This window comes from Anolis carolinensis, chromosome 3 (assembly GCF_035594765.1).
Source record: "Anolis carolinensis isolate JA03-04 chromosome 3, rAnoCar3.1.pri, whole genome shotgun sequence".
NCBI lineage: Eukaryota > Metazoa > Chordata > Lepidosauria > Squamata > Dactyloidae > Anolis > Anolis carolinensis.
This window is the reverse complement of record NC_085843.1, coordinates 148,510,067-148,528,690: the sequence shown is the minus strand read 5'-3', so window position 1 is coordinate 148,528,690 and position 18,624 is coordinate 148,510,067. Positions and strand designations below refer to the sequence as shown.

Sequence of the window (18,624 nt, the reverse complement as noted above, 5' to 3'; positions counted from 1 at the left end):
AATTGATTGACACTTTATGCACAGCCTTGCATAGGGATTCTGAAAGATTTTATTTATTCTGCAGTTTTGTGGGAAGTAAATTAATGCACAATTTTTGGGGTGAAATGTCTGCCATTCATTACTCTGTACCCTAAACAAATATATAAACAAACAAATCATAATTTGTACATAAATACAATTTTGCAATTCTTAAACACTACATGTGCTTTGGAGAAAATCCATACAAAATGTATATTTGAAAGTACACACACACATGTTTATATATGTGTGTGTGTGTATCCTTTGTATTCACATATTATAAGTGGCAGATTGATGCAGGAATAGGATAGAACCGATTTTTGAATTTATATGAAACTGACCTGAATAGAAACATCTATCCTTAAAAATATGACTAAAAATGGTGAGAGATGCATGTTTGAAAGTCTTTATGTGGAGTTCTGACTATGAAATGTTATGAGGGCAGTTTAAGGGCTGAGCAGAGTTGCCACCAAAATGTCACTTCCTCAGTTTAACACAAAACATCAGGTGTTTTGTGAGCACCTCTTTGGGATCTTGTTTCCTAAGTGTATTAACTTCACTGAGTTGCCCCAACGAATTTCTGAAAAGCATTTCACTTTCCAAGAAGAACAATTTTAGTTCTGTTGACTTTATTTAGTCTTAATCTGTCAATTTATTTGACAAACACCTATACTTGTGCGACTTTTCTCTGGAGGCTAAGTATTTCATTTCAGTTATGCCTGATTTATCATACAATGGGCACTGCTTTCACTGCAGAAATATCTAATATATAGTAAGAAATTAATTAGCAATATCATATTTCTTCCAATAGATACTGCACATTGTAGTCTTTTCACTTCAACAGTGGGCTAAATTAGATTTTCTGTATCATATTTTGTACTGAGATGACATTCCTTGGCTTTTAGTCAAAGAAAAATAAAAATGATTTGCAAAGAAAGGAATTTCAGAAGTTTAATGACCTAGTTTAAAATACAGTCAATTTTATTATGTGCATTAGCTGCATTATTAAGTTACCTACTGCAATTATTTTTGTAGTTCATGGGAGTGACACTTGAAACATCCCCCTCCCCAAATGATTTTAGAATGGTCAGTGGTTGTATGTATGAAGTAAATGAATAGATTTTGTTGTTTAAGGTCAAAAGTATATATATTATACAAAATTTTAGAGCATCAGGGATGCCCTACAATAAAAATTAATATCAGAATTGTACTGTTGTGACTGCGCCTTCGGGGATTATGGTTGATGGTGATGGAATTCGAAGAGGAAGAAAAAACCCTCGTGATGAGGGTTCACTGGAGGAGTTGCGCAGGAAGCGACATAGAGAGCTATATGGGGGATCTTCTGAGGAAGATTCAGATGCGGAGATGGATGCTGAGGAACAGGTGGTGGCTGGGGAAGCGGGCACTGAATGGGCACAGCTGCCGGAGATGTCTGGGGATTTGGGACCTATGGATACTTCTGAACCTGGGGTTTCTGCAGGAGCTGATCCCAATTGGGATGCTTGGAGAAGGGAGGATGGTTCTTTAAGTGTTCATGGGGCTAAGTGTGGGCAGGATGATTGGGACTCCGACGAATTGCTAGGTACTCCAGATCCACGAGCTCTAGCTGTGTGGAGTTCAGACTCTGAGTAGATTTGGAACACCTGGTGTTTGGGTGTGAGTGTTTGGTCACCCAGGAGGAAGGGGAATAAAATGGGAATGTTTGGCCACTGCACTTTGCGTGTGGCAAGGTGTTGCTGAGGTGCCATTGGGATCTCTGTGTTTCCATGAAGACTGGACTTGGACTATGATTTGAATCTGCTGATATCACCTAGCTTGGCTCTCGCTGTGTCTTATCGTGGACCTGTTTTGGATGACTGCACCCTCTTCGGACTTTGGATTGAATTTGACCTGGCTTCTGTCTACACCCTCTGACTGGCGGCTACTCCCGGCTTCTGACTATTGGTTTGTCTTTCGGAATTTCTGCTGCCTCCTGACCTGACCTTGGATTCCTCTGACGACGGCTATTCATCTTCCCTTTGAGGCTTTCGGCTTATCTGCACCGTGGAAGCAGCTTTATTGCTTTTCTAGTTTGTTTATTTTCCAGCAATTAACTCTATTTGTTTTCCAAAGCTGAATTGAAGCGTTATTTAGTTTTTTATTGAATGCCAGCATGGGAAATTAGCGTGGCTCGTTTTTGAGTTATTATTGTCCAATCTACACTAGAAACACTGAAAAGTGAAGTGTTTCAAGGATATTTCCTGTGTTTATGTTATTTTCTGGCTTATCTTCGGAATAAACTCTGTTTTGTATGTTAACTGGCGTCTGACTCTTGACAGTACTCAGTTCTTTTATTTGTTTCCAATAGTCCCCTTTTTATTTTATATATCTACATTGTGTCAACTTTTGGTTTATGCTCAAATAGCAGGCAAAATACATCCTAAGTATAGTGTAAAAGAAAAACACTGTGCGCATACATCTAGATCACTGTCAGTTTTAAAATTATGGGGACATAATTTTTAACTAAAGTTTTTCTTAAACACATCAATTTCTGTTATTTTATTCCTGGTGTGAGAACCATAGAACCAAGGACTCATTCAACACAAAATTTGCAGATATTTGTTTTGTGTAAGAAACAGCATTTTCTGTGTGGAAAAATGTTTCAATGCATGTTTTCCTTATAAATGAACCATGTGTCAATTTTATGTAAAATAAATCACCTATCGCAGTGTTTTTGGGACAAAAAACCCACAAAATTATCTGTGCAGTTATTAATATTTATATTAATCCACTAAAATATTATTATTTTAATAATAATAATAATAATAATAATAATATAAGTTTTCTACACAATAAATGTGTAAAAATTAAAATGTAGAAATTTCATGAGGAATAAGTGCAAGCTGTTTCTATTCACAAACTCGTGTTTCATTGAAATCCACAGTATCATTCTGTTTATTTCTTTAATAGAATACAGAAATAATTCCATCACATTTCCCAAATGTCATCCTGTGTGTCCTTCTCTAAAAGGGCAATGGGGCTGGTCTGATATGGCAAATCTAAGGGCCCTTCCAGACAGGCCCAAAACACAGGACCAAATGATTATAAAAATGATCCATATAAAATGATTTACCTGCGTCCAACACTTTTTCCAATGGTTGGATTATGGAACACATTCTAACGCATTACGTAAATCACAGATAGATTTCAAAAGGAAAACTTTGGGTGTATCTATACTCTAGAATTAATGCAATTGAACACCAATTTGATTGCCATGTCTCAATGCTATGGAATCATAAAGGTTGTAGTTTGGTGAGGCACCATCATTCTTTGGCAGAGAAGGTTAAAAACTTTACAACACTACAACTGCCATGATTCTGTAACATTGAGCTATGGCACTTTAAGTGGTGTAATACTGAATTCTACAGTGTAGCTGCACCCTGTGATCCAGAGAACAAAGTATTATATGTTAGTTATGTGTTTGGGTCTTCTAGCTTCTTGACAAGCCTCTTGGGAACTTCTTGTAATTTCAGGCAAATGATACACAATAAACATTTGGTGGGCTGCCTTCAGCTTGATTCACAAACCATGCACAAGCATTAAAATTCTCTTTCTTTTTCCTCTTTATTCTTGTCTTCTTCCTCTTTATCCTTTACAAAGAGAGTCATCCAGTTCTTCAGATCCCCTTTTATGAAAAGTTAGAGATCAAATGCAGGTGGTTTGCAGCTGTCCTTTTTTTGCTTGTATGAGTGTGTGTTCAAATAATGGCCATGATAGCTTTTGAGGTTTTGCTCTTGGGCATTCCATGTACAAAAAGTCTGCTGTTCTTATACTGTTCTTAGAGTTATGACTCTGAAACTTTTAAAAGTGGATGAATCCATTAGCACAAGATTAGATTTTAAACTTCCTTTGAACTCTTCATTGATTAAAAGTAACAACTTAATGGAAATTGTTGAAACATTCCCTTAGCCTTTGGCTTTCCTTTATGTGAGGTTTACTGCTTCCAATTTAAAGAAACATATTGTTTTTATTTCATGTCTTTCAGTTAAGTAACTAGTTTATATATCCACATTTTGTAGCTTTTCCTTTAAAAATGCACTGGAAAGAGAGTAAAAGCAAGCTTTGAATGGAAATTGGATGACCTGTCTTCTGTGGTAATGCAGATTTATGTTTAAATGCAAAAATAAAAGTATTATATCTTTATTAAAATAAATCATAAGATGAATCAATGGCACATCTCGGTTTATTGTCCATCAAGGCAATGGAGTAAACGATGATTATATGATCAGTTTTAAAAAAATACTTAAAATAATGCACAACATAAGACTCAAGAACTCAATTTCATTGACCCCCAAGGCCTTGTATAATCTCATTGGACAGGTCTACACTGACAATGCTTAATGGTCTAACAAGGATTCCCTGAGCCACTTCAGTAGTAGCAAGGAGTCCCCACTGCCAGAAATGCCTAACATGATTCAAAACCACTGAGCAGGTGTTGTAAGAGACTGGGAAGGGAAGACAGAAAACCCTCTCCCTGACCCCTAATCATACTTGATGAGTCCTGCAGTCCATAACTGGAAGACAACCTGAATCCTTCCTCTTCCTCTGGATTTAGATTATCCTCAAGATGATTTAATTTGGAGAGGGGGGAAAGCATTAAATGGCTTGACCCAGGTTGAACAGGATCAGACCTCATGCATTGTTTAGCCACCAGAGGGTTGAACCACTCCTACACTGACCTAAGTGGTCAGTGTAGGTGTGTCCATTGAGAGGGTTTGATCCCAAGCAAAGATGGAACAGTTGTCAGCACATAGTAAATGCTGATATGAAATGATTAGTCCCCCTGATCTTAGGAAGTTATTTAACTATCCAATTAAATTGAGGGAGCAATCTAATATTCAAAATTCTGATTTCATTATTGGTTCCAAATTGACCGGCCATGTTGAAGTCAATAATATTCAATTCAATTTCATTCATTTCAATAAATCTGCTCTAGGTAGCTAAGGACCTAATGAACCATATTATTATTCAGTGTTTGTCCAGGAACATTATATGATATGTTATTACCATGACAGTACTTTAATTGAAAAACCGTAATATATAATGAAAGAATATTCTGCTAATCAAACATCTAACACATGGAGGAGGCATGGATGAAGTGGGGCTGATGAGTAAACTTTATCAACATCCCTAGCTACAGTCAAATTTGTAACAGTCCCAGATCCATTTAAAAATATTTTAAACAATCCTGTTAACATCAGTAGCAGACTTTCCCCTACCTACAACTTACGGCATAGCAAATTTCAGCATCCAGTCACTGAACACCATCATCATCTTTTTTGTGAAATAAATCATATGGAGCCCCTGGTGGCACAGTGGGTTAAACCACTGAGCTGCTAAACTTGCTGACCAAAAGGTCAGTGGTTCGAATCCAGGGAGCAGAGTGAGCCCAGCTTCTGCCAACCTAGCAGTTCAAAAACATGAAAATGTGAGAAGATCAACAAGTACCGCTCTGGTGGGAAGGTAACAGCTCCATGCAGTCATGCCAGCCACATGACCTTGGAGGTGCCTATGGACAACACCAGCTCTTAGAAATGCTTAGAAATGGAGATGATCACCACCTCCCAGAGTTGGACATGACTAGACTTAATGTCAAGGGGAAACTTTCACCTTTACTTTACCTTAAATTATATTGACAGAGATACTGTTTAGTCCCAACTCTATACTGTCTATTATCAGACTTACAGTTTCTCAACCAGAAACTTGTGGGGGAGGGGGGGGGGGTTAAGAAACAAAAGATTATCATGTGAAGTCCAAAAAGTTAACATCGAGTTTGAGTTATGCAATAGAGTTTTGTGTAGTGCTATAAAAATAACTCAAAATCTTTTCACTACATTTTCTTAATAGATCATATTAAAGCACAGATCAGACATTTATCTTCATTTATAAGATGTTACTACTTAAATAAAAAGATACCAAAGCAAATCAATATATAAGTTTTGATTGGGTTTTTTGGAACATTGTGTGCATATCTTTCAAGATAGATGGATGGATGGATGGATGGATGGATGGATAGGCCAAATAATATTTTATTCATGCTGATATATTTCCCTTTTTACTAAGAAAACATCATGAACTTTGCTGTTTGGAAATGTGAGAAGTATTTCTCTTCAGCAACAGCTCTTCTGCTGTTGAAAATAACTTCAATATTTTATAATACAAAATAAGAGAACACAGAATTTAATGGGGAAATGAGCAATGGCAGTAATTAGCTTAGTCTGAAGGTTTAGATTAACATTTTATTGAAAGTACAAAATTATCCCTGTCAGGTCAGTATACAATTCAAACTAATTTTACGTTCTCCTAATTTACTCATTCCCCTCCACATATTTAAGGAGAAATGTGTACTTATGATGAAATTCCTTAAATTTCTAAAAAGAAAGACATGAGAAGTTATTTAAAGCAGAATCACAATCAAAATAAACTTATCACATGGTACTGTTTCAGGTAGAGGAAGTAAAGGAATGTGAGGATACATTTTATTTACTTAATTTACTTATTTACCAAGTTCCTAGAATTATGTGGAAAAAAATAATTACACTAAATGAGTACAAAAGGATGCATTACATCCTACTTAACAGTGGGTTAGAAAATTAAACTGATAGTTATTATCCTCCTGCAAAAAAGCAACAACCTTTCAACGATTTCCATACTGAATAATAAGTGTGGGAACACTATCCTTCAATCCTAAAGGAACTGACATTCTGAATGGATAATGACCCCTTAAACACTTCCTGTTGAGCAAAAAGACCATGTCACCCCTATACATTCATATTCAATTTCTCTATGCCAGGTAAAGACTCAAGTGATATCAAGATTTGGGATTTTTTTAACATTGATCTAGTGCCTTGGACCGCAAGAAGATCCAACTAGTCCATCCTCCAGGAAATAATGCCCAGCTGTTCACTGGAGGGAGGGATATTAGAGGCAAAGATTAAGTATTTTGGCCACATCATGAGAAGACAGGAAAGCTTGGAAAAGATCATGATGCTGGGGAAAATGGAAAGTAAAAGGAAGAGAGGCTGACCAAGGGCAAGATGGATGGATGGCATCATTGAAGTGACTGGCTTGACCTTGAAGGAGCTGGGAGCGGCGACAGCCAACAGGGAACTCTGGCGTGGACTAGTCCACGAGGTCACAAAGAGTCGGAAAGTGAATGAAGAAGAACACTGATCTACATAACTCAGGTCACAAAGAAACAACAGAACATGTGCTTCTGCAGTGCCTGTTTTATAGAGACATTCATTCGCATCTCATTACGCCATGGACACCTAAATACCCAGGATGCTCTGGACAATTTTACGTAACCTTACTGCTCTCAGATACCATCTCGGCTGTGACATACAACATTGCCAAGTTCTGCACGGTTGCAATTAAAATTCGGCAGACGATGATTGAGAGCCAAAAGACTTAAGCATCTCCTACAGAGTATAGATGGGAAATCAGAAATAGACTGATAATTATAGTTCTAGACTGTTATTTGCAGTTATGGTTACTCCCCCTTCCCCCCGGTGTCATCCCCACTTCCTCCCTTGAGACTGCCCCAGAGGATCCTGTGGGATTAGTTGGGCTTCCATATTTACTTGTATGTGGTCTTTAGCCTAGATTTTAAACTGGTAAATAATTCAATTTTATAATGGTTTTTAAATTTTTTATTATAATTTTATTATTATTAACGAAGTCTGACATGGATGTACAGAACTGGGTACCCCTGTTACGAGCTGGTCATTGGCCTTAATAAAAGTTTACTTACTTATACTGATCTACATGAAGTCCTCTGGTACTTCTAGGTGGCACACCCACTTAGCAGGAGAAACCCTTTGAGTCCCCTCCGGAGTGAGAAAGGCAGGGTACAAATGGGGTAAATAAATAAAATAAGTCTAACTAAGTTCAGTAGCTAGGTTTAGTAGCCACTACTACATTGCTACTGCAAGCAACAAGAAAAAACAGCAATAATGTAAATATTATTATTGAGCCTTCTATGATGTACAAGGTGTCCCACTTGTAATTTTTGCTGTTTTTGTGGATTCATGTTACTAGCTTATTTTAATTTTTAATTTTAACATTATGTGATTGTAAAAAAAGTAATCTGTTACAATCTACTTTGAATCTCAAATTGGGAAAATGCATGATAAATTCTGTTTTCATCTTCATCCTTCTTTCTTTAGCATTGCCCACATCTAGAATATAACTGCTGAGAGCATCCCTTGAATTAAATTCACAATGACAGACAAGTAATATATGGAGGTAATGCACAGATATCTGTTAAATTTTCTCTGTTCCTGTGTAAATAAAACAACCTATTAATATGCCCTTGTGATTTAAAAAATGGCTTCCAGATAAGTATGAACCTTATATAATCTATGCCAAAGTCTTAAATACACTGTAGAGATAAGTCTAAGGCTTTTGGTTACTCTTCTCTTGTGTCTGAATTTAAAATCCCTGAAGGAGAATTCTCAAAAAATACTTTGCTAATCCTAGAAAGATCATCATTCTCTGGAGAGAAAGAAGTTTTATTATAATCAGTGTTTATTAAATCTACCCAATTTTTTTACATATATATTTGTCCACCTTTCACTTATAAGACAAATAAAACATGTATGGAGAGGGAGTACCTCTTTGCATGCGAAATATTATTTTCTAGTCTCACCTAAATGTACATTTTTCTTATGGATGAAAATTTCCTACTAAGAGGTTATTTTGGAGTCTGTTCAACTCAGGAGATAATATTAATGTCTCCTAAGAAAGGGATTAAGTTGGCTGTGCTGAACTCAATAGTCTTAACATATACTAATATCTTTCAGTTTTCACTGAACCTCTATCCCATTTGTTATTGAAAAATGTTGCTTTCCTACTAGGCTTGTGCACAGATTTGTTTTGAACGTTTATCTTTGGCTTGTTTGGAAGCACAAATAAAACATGTGTGGAGAGGGAATGTTGGGCTGTGGCGCAGGCTGTTGAGCAGCTGCAATAAATCACTCTGACCATGAGGTCATGAGTTCGAGGTCAGCCCGTGGCGGGGTGAGCACCCGTCAATTAAAAATAAAAAATAGCCCCTGCTCGTTGCTGACCTAGCAACCCGAAAGATAGCTGCATCTATCAAGTAGGAAATAAGGTACCACTTATAAAAGTGGTGAGGCAAGTTTAACTAATTTACGACTTGGAATGAGGAAGTGCCATCAGAGTGGATGATGAAGCAGCTGCTCCCCCCTGTGGCCAGAATTGAACATCCCCTCAGGAGAAGATTAAATTGCCTCTGTGTCTGTCTGTCTTGGTCTCTGTTTGATGTGTTTATGGGCATTGAATGTTTGCTCTATGTGTGTATAATGTGATCCGCCCTGAATTCCCTTCGGGGTGAAAAGGGCGGAATATAAATACTGCAAATAAATAAATAAATAAATAATGGCATGGCCTCCACCGCCATTTTTTTGCTGGCTGCAACAGAATAGTGGCTTTTGGTTTCTTTCGGTTATACATGGAATGCGGGTAGGGAAGCAGCCACTAGAAGGAAAAGTATCCCAGAAAGCAAGGTTGCGCATTCTCTCTTGATTTGGAAGCAGAAAAGAGATTGTAGATGAAAGGGGGGTAAAAGGCATTCTAATGTGTCAGTTCTCCTTTCCAATAACCCCAAATCAAGAGAGGGCTTTTTAAAGGAAGTCCAAGGTAGGATACTTCCAGGTCATTACTTCTTCCTTCCCTGGAAAGTTGGAAGCCCCCTTAAAATGCCTTTGAAAACTGCCTGCTGTAAGGAAAAAGCTGGGTACAACTGCAGCTCCTGTCTCCTCTAGAGTAGAAACAGCTTTAAAGAAGCATTAAACCCAGGTCTCCTCTACAGATAGAAGGGAAATAAGTATTATCTTAACTCTGATGCTTTTAATCCAAATCTTAATGAAGGATATAAGGACAAACAATGGCTAAAATGATGGGGAGGGGAGCCTGGGGGGCCCCATTGCCACCAATGGACTGGATAGAAAACAAATATTTCAACGTTCTGGATCAAAAATGGATTTCTGTCCTCCTGAATTCAGGAGGCTCCCAAAAATGGATCACTGAATGGATCATTGACTCCCACTGAAATCCAGGACATTGAAATGGATACAGTGTACTCAGACTGCACAAGCTTATTTCTTACACAAAAAAGTTAAAGAGTGTACTTTGTTCATCTTCCAAGGATATCAATTTTATCAAGTCCTGATCATTTTTGATTCTGCATATATTCTGCCTGTCATGTTTTCTTAATATAGGATTCCATATATATTTTACTAGACAGACGTCATGTTTCTCCTAACTTATTTCTAAAAGATGCAATCTGTTCTTTGAATGTGTAACTTCCTCCTAAAGAGAGTTTGAACTTACTTACTTTGGCAACCATTCACAGAGACCAGTCAATTTCCTTTACTCTTTACTGCAGATTTGAAACTGAACACGTGCTGCTGTTTTATCAAGCTTGGAAATAATTGGTGCTATTTGGAGTTCATATCTTTAGTATGCGAGTTAATGAGTCTTTTGATTTTTAAATTTTCTACAGTACTTGCTGCACTGTCAGAATTTACTGTTGCCCCTTTCCATGTTTCTTGATGCTGATGCTCTTCTTTCTTCATTCCATTTTAAACAGATTCACAACTGTTATCTCCCACAGTAGGCCATTTCAAAAAACTATAATATTGCTAGTGATTGATATACATCAGAGTGTGATTTAAATATCTTAAGTCTTCGTATGGTGATTCCTTTCTGGTTGATTTTGAATTCACTGATTCTACTATATCCATCTGTGATATTCTGTTAGTTCAGCACTAACCACAAAGGATGTAAACAGTGCCAATAAATATTATTTTTGTCCATAAGCAAGGATAGTTTGACATATTGGGACATTACATTGAGAAAATGGTCTGTGCTGTGAAATTTGTGGACTTTGTGAAAATTTTATCAGAAAATCTTATTTCACATCAAATAATATTTCATGCAAATTGTACAGTTTTCTTCATACATGTTATCACTCTTGCAGAAAATGCCACAATGTTTTGTAAAAATGAAATTTTCAAAAAAAATGTAAAAAAAATTGAACAAATGTGCAAATTTTTCATTATCTTGTTCAACAGGGAGAAAACTATTGCCTTCCTTGATCTTCTTTTTGGGAAGAAGCTAATCAAATATTTAAATTCCTAGTAGTTGTCTTATTTTTTCTCTCCCCTCATTGGTTGAAAGGAAGAAACTTTAAAATTATTTAACCTCTGGAACAAGATCACATCAAATGACTTTCAAGGTATGTTCTCATTGATTCTGTATAAATAGATTTTTTTTTGCAAAATAAACAGTACAAATGTACAAACATATGCTGTATTTGAAAATTTATGCATGCACAGCGATATTTTTTTTCTTTAAAAATGGTGGCAGAAATATCATCAGCTCTTTTTAAAAATGTAGTATTTTCTTCCATGTGTCCATATTATTGTGTTTCCTTCCTGCATATGCCTTGATGAATACATTTATTTTAATAACTCATTTGGTTAAATATGCAGTTGATTCACATTATTTCTTCACAAAGAGACACCATTAGAGGGAGAAGGTAAAATGTTAATAAAGAGAGCCTCCATGTTTCAATTGCAATCTACTATGTCAACATTTTCTTTTAACATACACCAAATGCAATGTTTCTGCTGGTGAAGCAAGTATGAAGAAATATGATCCTTCCATAGGATAAAATCTGTGAGAAAAATATTTTAAATTATAATCATAATACTGTCCTATTAATTTACTATAAACTAATAGACATTTTACCTGATGTAACACAATGAAACATTTTTCAAATGACATTGACAAAACTGGGAAATTCATTGGCCAGAAAGGTCTGATTCTAGGAATGTCTATGAGAAAAATACTACCTGTTAAAGAATGGAAGATACAGTAGAGTCACGCTTATCCAATGTAAACGGGCTGGCAGAATGTTGGATAAGTGAATATGTTGGATAATAAGGAGAGATTAAGGAAAAGCCTATTAAACATCAAATTAGGTTATGATTTTACAAATTAAGCACCAAAACATCATGTTATACAACAAATTTGACAGAAAAAGTAGTTCAATACGCAGTAATGCTATGTAGTAATTACTGTATTTACTAATTTAGCACCAAAAATCACGATATATTGAAAACATTGACTACAAAAATGCGTTGGATAATCCAGAACGTTGGATAAGCGAGTGTTGGATAAGTGAGACTCTACTGTAATTCATGAAATTGTAAACTCCTTTAAATAACAATTTCTTCCCCTTATTATAGGTCCCTTCTACAATGTCATATAATCCAGATTATCAAATCAGATAATCCACTTTATTTGCTTTGAATTAGATTATATGCATCCACATTGCCATATAATCCAGTTCAAATCAGATATATGAATTTTATATAGCAGTTTAAAAGGAGCATTGTCAGGATGGTCTATGCTCAAACTGCTCTCATTAACTGACAAGTTTCAGGTCAACCTGCTAGGTTGTTTTATAATATGAACCACAGAATCTAGTTAACATTCTGAGCTGTAATTAACTCACCCTATAAATTGTTGACAGAATTCTGTATCACTAGCTTCAGTAGGAGCAGTGTACAGAATAGCTGTAGAGTGAGTTTTCTGTTTTGCATAAACATGGATAAAGGAAGAAGGCAAGAGTGGAGCTCCATGTACGCAACAAAATTATATGTGTGTGTGTGTGTGTGTGTGTGTGTGTATAAGCTGTTAAATTAAAGTAGTATTACTATAAGACCAGACCAAAAAGGAAAGAGAAAAGTAGGAGAAAGAAGGGGAAAAAGAAATATAATTGTGTTTAAATAATCCAATGTTCTATCTGAAACACAGATAAGGAGCATGGGATATCCTAGTACATATTGCCATGCTCTTTGTTTGAGATGTGAAAAATATTAATTTGAGATTTTATATGAATCTCAACATTCACAATACAAAAGGCATGGTTGGCCTTTTCATTAATATTTTTAAAAATGTATTTAATAGAGTGATGTGCAGCCTTATCTGCCTTGAACTGGATTATATGAGTTGGATAATATGAGTGACTTTCTACACATGCCCCAATCCCAGGAAGAACTGGAATATTTCCTCTTGAGATTGAGGTCCAACAACCACTCCAAAATCCAGGCTTTCCTTGGGGGGGGGGGCTACTTGTTCTCCCTGGTCAACCAGAAGTTGAACTGGGAGGGCATGGAGCTAATTTACCCCATAAAACTTATGTGAGGAGCCTGACTGCATCCTCAGGCCCCTCTGAGTCGAGAGTTAGGGAAAGACACTTCACCTCGGGGGCCTGAGCTTGCAGCATGCAGGACTGGGAGGTGGGCATCCCATGCCTTTGGGCTCTTGGAGCCCAAAGAACTGAGATAACAATGGGGATTGACCCCCGGGATTACTGAAGTGGTCCCAGGAGTTAGTCACAACAGGGCCCACACCTGTAAAGATCCAGACCTTAGATTAAAGTCTAGAACTTCCCAGATGTCAAATTAATCTGGAGTAAACTGGGAAATCTCAGTTTACTCCAAATTAATTCAGTTTACTTTAGGTGTCATTTGGATGCTTTATGAAAACCCATGATAGGTCTCATGTTTTGGACCTGTCTGAAAGGGCCCTGTGTCTACATTATCATATAATCCAGTTCAAAGCAGTTAATCTGGATTTTATATGGCCGTGTAGATGGGGCCTTAAAATAGTAGTGGGAAGCATTACTATACAGCTACTGTTATGTCAAACTGGCAGTGGCTGGATATTAGCTTTATACTAATCCTTTTATACAGTCTCGATAGATGCTTAATAGTTCACAATCCCTTGGTAAAAATCTAATGCACAATCTTTACACGGGACAGTTTAATAGAGGTCATGCTTACATATTAACAGGTTACAGGTCTATGGTGGTATGCTAAGTGTATTCCAGGAGACATAGAACCATTGTGGACTTTGCCTACAGAATGATTTAGAATTAGTCTTTGGAATGTCTGTATAAACGGTGTTGGGTTAGGAGCTGCAAAAGATTGTTACCCCAGACTTTTTATTCTGACACTTCCTTGACTATTCTGCATTGGATGGACTAACAGTCTGGTGCCATGCAAGGCAATTTAATCTGCTCATTGAAGAGTAAAGTGTGTGAGGGTTTTTAAGAAATTATTTCCGCTGACCAAAAATGCTGTTGAAGAATCCACAGTGGAAAATTCTATTTAAAACACTCACACACACGTACCGCTTTCTCAGCATTGTTATATTTTTTGCAGTCCTCAGAGGTTTGAATGACTGAACTCATTTTTACCCTAGAAGTGACCTTGAACAAACATTTTTCCCCGCAACACAATTATTCCATTTCAAAAGTCTGTATTGCTTTGATGGAAATGAAAATGGTTTCAACTCAATTCTACTGTGGAATAAGATAGGAGAGAAAGTGCATTACTCAGCAGATTTTGTTCCCATGAAAAGGCTTATTGAACAGCTAGTGAAGTGGAGCCTAGGTTAAATAACTCACTGTCAGCTACCAGCTGTCATAAAAGATTAGACACAGCAGTTGAACACATAAAACTGTTAATTTGATTCTGCATTTGTATTCCTCTTTGATCTACGTTTCAAAGGTTTCCACCCCAGCTGCTACAGATTATCCATTATGGATTTTTCTATTATTGTTATGGGAGGGGGAGGCAAAGAAAAATACAAATACAGGGCAATATGGAATTAGCTTGAACAATATAAAAACATTTATGCCTAGCAAAAGGTAGTATTTATTTAATTTGTTTCCACAAAAAGGTATAGTGGTATATCCCTCCCATCCCATGACTGAAATGCATATAGAACAAAGTTAAATATTTATCAATAGGTAGAACGATAAAGAACAAATCAGTTCTGAAAGATCCTATCCTGATCAACAGAACTTAACATTTCTGTCTGTACACTTTTCAGTACTCTGTGAACTATTAAAATAATAGATTTATAATTTTGGCATAATAAATGATCTCTGTGTTATTATCTCTTATGCTCATGGTTTTTTATTTTTGAGGGCCTACATGAACATGATAACATGATAACAATAGGTAAAGGTTTTCCCCTGACGTTAAGTCCAGTTGTGACCGACTCTGGGGGTTGGTGCTCATCTCCATTTCTAAGTCGAAGAGCTGGCGTTGTCCGTAAACACCTCCAAGGTCATGTGGCCGGCATGACTGCATGGAGTGCCGTTACCTTCCCGCTGGAGCGGTACCTATTGATCTACTCACATTTGCATGTTTTCGAACTGCTAGGTTGGCAGGAGCTGGAGCTAACAGCAGGCGCTCATTCCGCTCCTGGGATTTGAACCTGGGACCTTTCGGTCTGCAAGTTCAGCAGCTCAGCGCCTTAACACACTGTGCCACCACCAGGGGCCCCAATTGATGTTATTTAGAAAATATATTGGACATCATTGGATCAATTTCTTTATTTTCTTGAGAACAAGCAACATTTGTTTTATAACCTTTTCTTATTTGAGTTTAATGTTAATGGTTTTTTAGCTGCAATTATTTTAACATTTTCTGGATCAGGCGCATGTTTGCCATCGTCACTGGCAACAGTGATGATAGCAATAGAACAGAAATTTTCAGTAATTTTCTGTTCTATTATTGTGTTGGGTTTTAAAATACATAAGTTGTCTTTAATGGACAGTACCTACAAAGGTAGCCCAAAAGTATTTCAAAATAATTGTTATTGTGCTGCAGTTTCTTTGTCCCATATTAGTATTAGATTACATACAGAAAATAATTACATACTGAAAGTAGTTACTTTCTACTTTCAGTGTTGGAGAAAGATGTTTGAAAACACATGTAAATACTTTCATGAGAATGATAGTGATTTATAACTTGTCTAACCAAACTTTTTAAAAGATATTCATATCAGGGAAATTGTTTAAGTGAGTGAATCCAGTGCAAATCATTTTTGTTGACTCCTTTTACATTGCCGTATAATCCAGTTCAAACCCGATAATCTGGATTTTAAATGAGGCTTTAGCTGACATAAGGAAGAACTTAGTTTCAAATTTGGTTCATACAATCCACACATACAACCGTGACCTGTTTCAAAATGACAAAAGCCATTTGGCTTTTCTTTCACCATAGCTAAAATACCTCAGGATGTGATTCCAGATTTTTTGCTTTGAACTGGATTATATGAGTCTACACTGCCAGATGATTTGGGATAAGAAGATTATCTGGGACCAGTTCCTGGGATATAGGGTAGTGTAAATCCAGCCTCTGTCAATATTATGCTGATAGCTGCAATCAGTGGTGCAATCGGTGAACTCTTCTACACTGCCATATAAAATCCAGATTATCTGCTTTGAATTGGATTATGTGGCAGTGTAGACTCAGATGTAAGTTATATTGAGTCTCATATTGTAAAGTATTTCATTTTTTTTGATGAGCAGCAACAATACTGTGGGTGATATTTATTAATGATACTTAGGGCAGTTCTATACTGATAAATAATGTTGGCCAGAAATGGCATTCAAATCCCCAATTTTAACTTTTGTATGTGGTGCAGCGGGTTAAAACGCTGAGCTGCTGAACTTGCTGACTGAAAGGTTGGTGGTTCGAATCCGGGGAGCGGAGTTTGCTCCCGTTATTAGCCCCAGCTTCTGCCAACCTAGCAGCTTGAAAACATGCAAATGTGAGTAGATCAATAGGTACCGCTTCTGTGGGAAGGTAACAGTGCTCCATGCAGTCATGCTGGCCACATGACCTAGAAGGTGTCTACAGACAACGCCGGCTCTTTGTCTTAGAAATTGAGATGAGCACCAACACGCAGCGTTGGACATGACTAGACTTAATGTCAAGGGAAACCTTTACCTTTATGTCTTATACATGATTTTATCCTGTTTCAATGTGATTGTTGTTTTGCTTTTGAATTATCATTGCTAGTTTTTAATTAATTCTTTGAGCTCCTTGTGTCCACTATGTGAAAAAAAGTGGCATATAAATAAAACCCACCTATTCATTTAAATCTACTTCAGCCACTTGTGTTAAATATAGCAATGAGTATTTATAGAGGTCTTTTTCTTTCTTCCTCCCTTCCCCAGGCAAATGAACCTCCTTGCTGGAGACAAAGACCATAGCACATCTCTAGTCACAATAACTCTCTTAGCTCATTTCACTTCACATTCACATTGTATCACTTTCTGCTTGACCAGTTCTTCTGTTATCTCTTTTATTTCTTGAAACCCAGGGAATTAGAAACCTACCAATCTTGGACTGAGGAAGCACTTTTTCCTGATAAATTCTGGAAGCAAACTATTTTTTTCTCAGATACAGCAATATGTATATGTTGGACAACATCTCAGACAGATCAACAAATGGGGTTTAATATCTCTGTTATTCTGCCATCAATCATTGTCTGGATTCAAACAAGCATCTACATCAAGAGGACATGAATACTTCTGCAGCAGACCGATGAATAAGAGAAATAATAGATGACAGACTGCATGGAAGAAATTTATTTGCAAAAACCCCCCCTGCAATATTGAAGTTGCATTCTCTTGTAATCTGTAATTGCTGCAGAAAATTGGTCCAATATAATATGTATATTAATGAATAAATAGCAAAAACAAATAAATAATAGTAGCAGTTTAACATCAGAGTTTATTTTCATTTATTACATCTATCCAATTTCTTTTATTCTGAACAAGGTGCTTTCTATTTTGAACTGGAAATAGTTTATTGTATTTTATTTATGAAATGCTCAGGCATTGAAATTGGTCCTTTTGATAAAAAATGAGGTAATAAGTTGATTAACCCAAACACTCCATCTCTATTAAAACATGGCTCTGAATATGGATGTGGGAAATTATTATGATTCAAAATGCATTATAATTCTCATTGGAGTTTTAAAAATGCTTGAGAACTCACAGAATTGACATTGATGCCTGACAATATAAAGTGTGAATCTATGGACTACAGAAAGAAAATGTGATGGTACAATATGATGCCCTTATCAATGGATTGAAATCCATGGTTATACTTGCCTACTCTCCAGAGCCTATTGGCTGTTAAGAATTGTAGGAGTTGAAGTCTAAAACACCTGGAGGGCCAAAGATTGCCTATGCCTGATCTAGATCCATACAGCCATCTTAATGAGTGTTCCTTGTGTGAATAAACAGACTTTTTATTTAAAGTATGGATACCTTTAGTGTGAGATACAGGAATAGCAGGAGACATGGTCATTCTATTGTTTTATTTATTTATTTATTTCCATCATTTCTATGCCGCCCTTCTCACCCGAAGGGACTCAGGGCGGCTCACAATCTGGCAAATTCAATGCCGGTATACAGTACAAAAATAAAGCATAGCAATTAAAACAATCAATTTAGAATAATCCAATAAATACATTTAAAACAGTACAATAAAAATACTTAATCCATTCGTCCACATAAACCTTGCATGTAAACCTTAATCCGGGCCAAGTTAAAGCCATCATCATTCATTCATTAAATGCTTTTTTGCAAAGCCAGGTCTTCACCTTTTTTCTAAAACTCAGAAGGGATGGAGCCTGCCGGATGTTACTGGGGAGGGAGTT

General features: G+C 36.6%; 1 long non-coding RNA gene across 1 annotated transcript; it reads left to right on the top strand.

Annotated features, from left to right (window-relative positions):
* Window positions 1-11,158: 11,158 nt before the first annotated feature.
* Window positions 11,159-17,681, top strand: LOC134297611 (uncharacterized). The gene is made up of 2 exons (XR_010004405.1): window positions 11,159-11,320; window positions 17,132-17,681. It is a non-coding gene; the product is annotated as an uncharacterized LOC134297611 (long non-coding RNA).
* The last annotated feature ends 943 nt before the right edge of the window (window positions 17,682-18,624 follow it).